This window comes from Diceros bicornis, chromosome 31, assembly GCF_020826845.1.
Source record: "Diceros bicornis minor isolate mBicDic1 chromosome 31, mDicBic1.mat.cur, whole genome shotgun sequence".
Lineage (NCBI taxonomy): Eukaryota > Metazoa > Chordata > Mammalia > Perissodactyla > Rhinocerotidae > Diceros > Diceros bicornis.
The window spans coordinates 10,618,093-10,625,813 of record NC_080770.1 but is presented as its reverse complement, the minus strand read 5'-3'; the positions used below and the strand labels follow the sequence as shown (position 1 = coordinate 10,625,813).

The following is a 7,721-nucleotide window of genomic DNA, read 5'->3' as shown; positions in this document are numbered from 1 at the left end:
ACAAAGGAGAGGAAGGAGGGAATGTGCTGAGGTTCTCTCTAGCTCCTCATCATTCGGAGGCAGAAGTCCCACACAGACTCTGAACATTGAAAAAAAGTAACCAGAAAGCCACCTGCCAGTAGCCAACTCTCCCAGTGGTTTTTAACAACACCAGGGAACGGAGTCACGAAAACCACCAAGGCTGACCCAACATAGATGCTTGATAGATGTTTATTGAGCGAAGGAGTAGAGGACAATCACCAGACCCCTAAAGTTGCCAAAGCCCACTCTGGTTACAAACATAAGCCCACACCCGATGCCCTTAGAAGTGAAGAAACGCACCAAATGGAATTTCTCTGGCAGCCCTGCGTCCTGAAGTGGCTGGGGCTCTAAAAGCCACCTCGTGGAAGGTCTTCCTCTAACTGCAGGTGCTTGTTTCCTTTGGCACAGGAACATGTAATTTCCCATTTTTAGAACAATGCTCCAAAGAACAGTCACAAAAACAACCTTCAGAGGGGGAGGTTTTCTTCCTGGCCACTGCTGGAGCCCTGTAAAACAACAATAACAAAGGGATTTTTCTTCAAAACACTGTTTGCATCTCTCCCTAAAAGCGGGAGGCTGTTCGTTAACTTTGCGCAGGCTGAAGATAGGTCTCCCCTACCCCTTTGTAGGACCTCCAAACAAACTCCTGCCTTTGGGAGGGGTAGATTTGGAAACTATTCTGCTGTCAGGTCTGTTTTGGTCTTGACATGCCTCCCTCTGTGCGGTTCCTACGTGGCAAAGGTGGAAAGGAAGCTTGTAGAAAGCCAATGTCTGTCTTTTGGGTGCCTTGTACACGTCTGAAACAGGAAGAGGATGATGTGTTCTTGAGAACGTCCAAATAGCAGACAAAAGAAGGTGAGAACCAGGAAGGGTGAGATGCACCTCCTCTAGTCTTAGCCATTAAGAAATCCCGTTCATCATCATCTCCAAACTGACTGTCTCTGTGCCTCTCTCTCTGCTTCATAAACTCAAAAAATTGGCTCCCAGACTTCAGGAGTCCTTCACCTCCTTTCTCCATCTACCTACACCTTCCTTTCCACCCCACCACCTCCACACTGAGTCACACCCCACTCATCTCTACCTGAACCTGCATGTTTGTCTCCTCCTTGACCTCCTGGCCTAGTGGCTTTCACCTGCCATGTGGGTCTGCTCACTCCTGGCTTCATCTTATACCTCCCCTGCTCAAGAATGCTCAGCAACTCCTTTTCCTACAGAAAAAGTCCAGCTTTCTTAGTAGGACCTCATCTGGAGCCAGTCTTCCTTTCCAACTTTATCTCTACTAGTCCCTACATAAATCTAAGGTGTCAACCAAAATGGCCTACCCACAATTCCCAAACTCCACCTTTGCTCTCTAGGTACCACCTCCTCCCCATCCCCCAACTTAGAATGACCTTCCTGGTCCTTTCCTCTCTCTCTGACTAAATCCTACCCATTCCTGAAGGTCCACACAAATACCTTCTTGCTGATCAATCTAGTTGCAAATGACCTCCCTCCCCACTCCCTTACTGAAGCACCAAGATTCTGTCCCATTCCTTCAGTATCTTCACTTTGTGGAGAAACCACTAGCATAACTGTTTTTTCAAATGTGTGTTGAATGGTTTAGAGGAGAAAGACGCTAAGCCTCTTTTAGAGGCTTGGAAAGAATGGGGCATCAATTAAGTGAAAGCTTTGACATTTCTGCACTGCCCTTTATAGAGCACTTGCTATGACCCGGATGCTGGGCTGAGCACTTCTTATGTATGACTTCATTTAACCCTCACGATGAAACTATAAGGTAAGTACCACGATCCCTTTTTATAGACAAGGAAACAAAGCCTTTGAGAAATTAAATAACTTCCCAAGAGCCTCACAGTTTAAGAGGAGAAGAGCTGGAGTCCGAACTTGGCTCACGACGTTGACTGCTACAGCCGATACTCAGTGTCTCATTCTCAGAGAACTGACAACACAGAACAGTTAGGATGAACACGGCGGGCAGGCAATCACAGGTTCTTCTCCCGGTTGGAACAAATTCACGGAAAGGGCGTGTAAAGGGGATGAGTTCCCATTCCATCTGGTTTTTTTTTTTTTTTCAAGAAGGTAGAGGGATTCAAATCCCTGGAATATCAGGATGCATGATGAAGTTCTCTTTCAAAAATGGTATCTAAGCCTTCTGTGCTTGGGGGGAGTAGCAGGCGAAACAGAACGCTTTGATGCTACACCAAGAATCACGCTAAGATCCAAAGTCAAGTGGCAAGAGCGTGGATTGTGCCATTCAAGTCCCGGCTCCTACACTTACCAGCTGTGAGACTCAAATAAGCTATTTAACCTCTCTCAGCCTCAGTTTCCTCATCTGTAAAATGAGAATAATACCTCACTGACAGAGTGGTTTGGGTGGATTAAGTGAAATAGTCTATGCACAGCACCTGGCATGTAATGAGTGTTCAATAAATTACTATTGCTGTGCTATTAATTCCCTTGGACATTAGAATCTGCATTTCTTTTCTTTTTTTTTTTTAATCGAAGTATAACATATATAAAGCACATAAAATGCACTCATCTTAAATGGACAGCTTGATAATCATTTACATAGACATACACTTACATAACCACCACCCCAGTCCAGATATAGAATATTTCTAGCACCCCAAAAGGTTCACTCATGCACCGTCTCAGTCCATGGCCCCCACCAGATGTAACCGTGATTTGACTCATCATATTTTCACTCTCCTTCTTCTTGAACTTCATATTAATGGAATCAGACAATGTGTAATCTTTCATTGTTGTGTAGTACTCCATTGTATGAATATACCACAATTTATTTCTCCAATCTTCTGTTGATGGAATTTGGGGTGTTTCAAGTTTGGAGACAATTCCTTTGAACATTCTCGTACGTAACTTTTTGTGGGCATCAGCACTCATGTCTCTCGGGTATATGTACCTGGAGTGGAACTCCTGGGTTATAGAGTAGGTATATCTTCAGCTCTAATAGAATCTGCCAAACAATTTTCCTAAGTGGTTATACCATTTCTACACTCCCCACAGCAATGTATGATAGTTTCAGTTGCTCCATATCTTCAACGGCACTTGCTATCGTCACTCTTTTCATTTTAGCCATGCCAGTGGGTGTGCAGTGGTATCTCCTTGTGGTTTTAATTTGCATTTCCCTCATGAGTAACGATGTTGAGCATCTTTTCATAGTTTATTTGGCCATCTGGATATGCTCTTTTGTGAGTGTCTGTTAAGTCTTTGGCCCAGGTTTTATTGGGTCATTTGTCTTTTTCATATTGATTTATAACGGTTCTTCATATAGTCTGGAAACAAATACTTTGTCAGGTATACGTATTGCAGATATCTTCTTTCAAGTCTGAGGGCTGCCTTCTCATGTTTTTATTGGTGCCTTTTGATGAAGAGAGGCTTTTAATTGTGATAAAATCAAATTTATCGATTTTCTTCTATGGTTAGTGCTTGTGCTGTTTTGAGAAATTTGCGCCCAGCCCCTAAGGTCAGGAAGACATTCTCTCCATGTTAATTTCTTTTAATCCTGCTTTTGTGGTATCTCCTTCTAGAGTTGGAGATAACTGCTTGGTTGTTATTTCAATAAGGAACAGAGGTCTCATAGAAAAACTAACCATGACTGGCTCACATGATAATGACTGCCTAAGTCTTTGGACCATCCAGCCTGTTATCCTAAGGCTACCTTGTGGCATCTACAGGCACCATTGCTGACTGCAATGCTGTCACTCCAGAGGAGGAGCCCCTAACAGGGGGTTGGCATCTTCCAAAGTGAACCACGAAGGAGAGGGAAGGGTAGCAATCCCCCAACACTGGTTTATACTCTCAAGTCAGCAGCTTACTCTAACAACTGAAGCTCTGATCACATTGCAAACACCTCCTTCCCCATCCTAGCAACATTTTCTCTCCCCCTTTATAAATTTTTTTCCGGTGTGTTTTCTTTTCTTCCTGAATTTTCCCTTTCGTTATCGTTTGTTTAACCATTTGTCATCTGTAGGGCATTTGTTATGCATTTGCCTTTTAAACCTTTTCTTCCTTCTGTCTCTCCTCCCCTAAAGCTGGGTTTCTCAACCTCAGTACTGCTAACATTTTGGACTGGCTAATTCTGTGTTGTGGGGACCTGTCCTATATACTGTAGGACTCACAGCTCTCCCTATTTCTCTCTTTTCCTTCCTGCCTTTCTTCTCACTGTCAACCAAGAGGCCTGAGGGAAAAGTAAGGAGGCAAATCATAGCTTTCTCAAGCTTCAAGGAGCCTTAGATACGATCTAGTGCAGCCCCCTCATTTTACAGATGAGGAAACGGATCCTGAGGTGGGGGGAAGAGGATGTGTCAGCGCCAAATACATGGGGGAACAAGCGCCAGGCCAAACAGGAAGTCAAAATTCCAGTGCCTGAGGCAGAATTTCCAGTCCACCAGAGAACCTGGGACTGCTTCCCACAGCTCCTTTCTTGCTCCAAGCCATGAGTCCCATTCCAGAAACCACCGGGGCTGCTCAGATGGAGCAGCAGACTCAAATCCAACAAGACCCTAACATGTGCATATGAGTATCTGTCCCTCGGAGCCCATTCCAGAGCCTCTGGTGGACAAAGATGACCACCAATTCCAACGGGGATGCTTCGTGATGACTAACGCCATGACTGCAACTTAGTTTAATCCTATAATTATGAGAGAAATAATGGTCACCTGGCCACATCTGTCCCAACGGAGGAGTTACAGAGCAAGAGATCTGTGTAGAGCAGGAGGGAGCCTGGAGACCATGTCTCTGTCTCCAAGCAGGCACACAAGGGGATCCCTAGGGCAGCCGAGAGCCCTCAGCCAGAATCTCCCAAGTTATGGTGGGTGTCAACGTTCAGTGAATGCTTACTATGCACTAGACACTGTTCTAAACACCTTATAAATATATGAGCCCAGTCCACCCTCATCCAGCCTCTGAAGGAGATGCTGTCATTCACCCATGTTGGAGATGCTGATGCAGAGCCCAGGGAAGCCTTGGTCAATCACCAGGGGAGCTCTCCCTGGGGCAGCTTTGATGGGATCACAAATCAGCACAGATCACCCTCCTCCTTACTTCTTGCCAACATCAAGCTCACCTCCAACATCACCATCAGACACGTATGGAGACCCCCTTGTGTGTAAAAGCCCTACACCAAGAACTTACACAAAATCCTGGGTAGGGGGCTGGCTCCGTGGCGTAATGGTTAAGTTCACCGTGCTCCACTTGAGCACGGTGAACTTTGGGATTCGCAGGTTCAGATCCTGGGTGCGCACCTATGCACCACTTATCAAGCCCTGCTGTGGCAGGCGTCTCGCATATAAAGCAGAGGAAGATGGGCACAGATGTTAGCCCAGGGCCAGTCTTCCTCAGCAAAAAGAGGAGGATTGGCAACAGATGTTAGTTCAGGGCTAATCTTCCTCACAAAAAAAAAATCCCTGGGTGGCATTCAAGATTTTAGTGGTACAAAATGAATATTTTTATATTAACAATTACGGACTTGTTTCAATGCTTATTAGAAAAATATCAGGTTTCACTTACGGTAGTGACATAAAGGTTTCCTTTTAATTAAATGTAAAGTTTTAAAAATAAATTTATCTAAAGAGAACTATTAAACAAATAGTATATGGATGGCTTGTGGATGTGGCAGAATTTGTGATGATGGCACTTGGCTGACCTAAGTATGGGAAACCCTGCTTTGGTCCCGTCACATCTTAGAGATGGCTGACCCCTGCCATAGCCCCTTTCAGGGCTGTGTCACCCCCTCACTGATCTTATTTCCACCTGCCATTCTCATAGCATCTTTCTCAATAAAACCCTATAGACTTGAAGATCATAGTCAAATAGCACGTGGGCCTTCTTCTACCCCTTTACACAAGTGGGTCACTCGCTTTTGGAGTCACTCTGCTTTCTGTTGATGAGAGAGAAACCCAGAAAGGCTGACAAATGTACTGAAATCCACAAATAAGAGGCCAAGTATGAAGACAGAAAGGAATGAGGAAACCCCACCCCATTCCTTGGACACAGTCCTGGGCCTTCTGCCCCTAGCTGGCCTTACAAGGCACAAACTGGGGAGATGTCAGCCCTGGGGACTTTTGCTGAGGATCCCTCCCAGGCGCTGGCCTGTGAGCTGGACATGGTGGGGCCGATGTACTCAAGGACCCAACACTGTCCCCCTCCTGCTGGGGGCACAGTGGTACGGAATGGCCTCTTAGCTCCAGAATCTAGGTCCTACAGGGAGTCCTATAGGCTCTACAGCCCCCTCGGCCCACCCAGTCTCAGAAGAACCCTGGTGATGCAAGGATTGTCCTTCCTTGGCAAATAGGGAAAGTTTAAAAATAAAGCTCATAAATGAGACTGGGGGAACTTGCTCAAAGCCCTGGGGATATAATAACAAACAATAGGCTGATATTGGAACCAGCCACCAAACGCCACTCTCCCCAGCAATTCTCAGAGGACGAGGGATCAAAGGCCCTCTGCCCTTGGAGTGCCCAGCCATTGTATTCTCTTGGGTGCCGCCTCCCCGACAGCTGGGCGGGTGCCTGGTCAAGGAAGCCTGAGCCTTGTTGAGGGCATTGTTCTCCCTCCGAAGAGGATCTCGAAAGCAGAAGGAAATTAGAAACAACCACACAATGAATACCAGATTCTCCTTTCTCCCTACTTCGGCTGCCAGGAGATTAAGCAGGGCCGGCTGACAGCGCCCCACCCAGCAGCTGCTCACCCTCCAGGACATCCGCACCGTGGGGAAGGGCTGCTCCCGGAGGCCTCGCTTGTTCTCTATTGATTTCCACAGTGTCCATTTCCTTTCTCCAGCTAGATGCTGATTCCTGGAGGGCAGAGACGCATCTGGGGCTTCCTTCCCACAAGACACAACATGGACAAGTTACAGGCACTCTGTGTTTGTCAACTGAGTAACTGATTCCATCCGGGCATTTTCCTAAACACTTCACAAGTGTAAACTCATTGAATCCCCATAGCCATCCCATGAGGGAGAAACTATCATTTGTCCCGTTTTAGAGATGATGAAGTGGAGTCCATGTGACCCAGCTGATGGGCAGGACTGATCTGATTGGGGGCAGCTTTGATGGGACCGAATGATCCCATTCCTCACTCTTACCAACATCAACCTCTCCCAACAATTCCATAAGACATGCGCGGAGCCCTTCTTAGGTCAAAGTCCTACCTCACATGCCGAATAAAGAGGATGACCTAAGAGAAAACGTGTCCCCTCCAGAACACGAACCCCAAGAGACAGCATGTGATATGGATGGACATTGAGGAGCTTTTGAGGAGGAGACACACAGAGCTAGCGTCAATCCTGCCAACTTAGCATCTGAACATTCCCGCTAAGAACTTTTTCTTAAAAATGCACTTTTTTTTTCTGTTGGGGCTATTCTTCATTTTAACATAAGGTTGTGTTTTATGCCTCCTACGCAAGTAGACACCAGCTTTAAATGTTGTGGAATATTGAGCTCATATTTCTAGTCGAATTTCTGTTTGCTTTTTGCTGCATCCATAGCTACGATCTGAATAAATAGAGAAGAAAGGTTTGGCTCCCAATCCTACTAGCTGGGCCCTATGCCATCATTCCCCAAAACAAAGGGGGAAAAAAGGCCAGAAGTGAGGGACCGGGGCTGATGATGAAGGAAAACACTGTCCTATTCCAAGGGGTACTGAGCAGGGTCAAAACTCCCCAGAAAGGGGTGGTGGAGGGG

At 46.1% G+C, this 7,721-nt stretch overlaps 1 long non-coding RNA gene across 1 annotated transcript in view; it reads right to left on the bottom strand.

Moving 5' to 3' along the window:
• Positions 1-200: 200 nt before the first annotated feature.
• LOC131394959 (uncharacterized) overlaps positions 201-7,721 on the bottom strand; it is a 50,626-nt gene continuing 43,105 nt past the window's right edge. The window contains exon 3 of the long non-coding RNA XR_009216252.1: positions 201-527. This is a non-coding gene — a long non-coding RNA (uncharacterized LOC131394959). The remainder of the gene's footprint in view (positions 528-7,721) is intronic.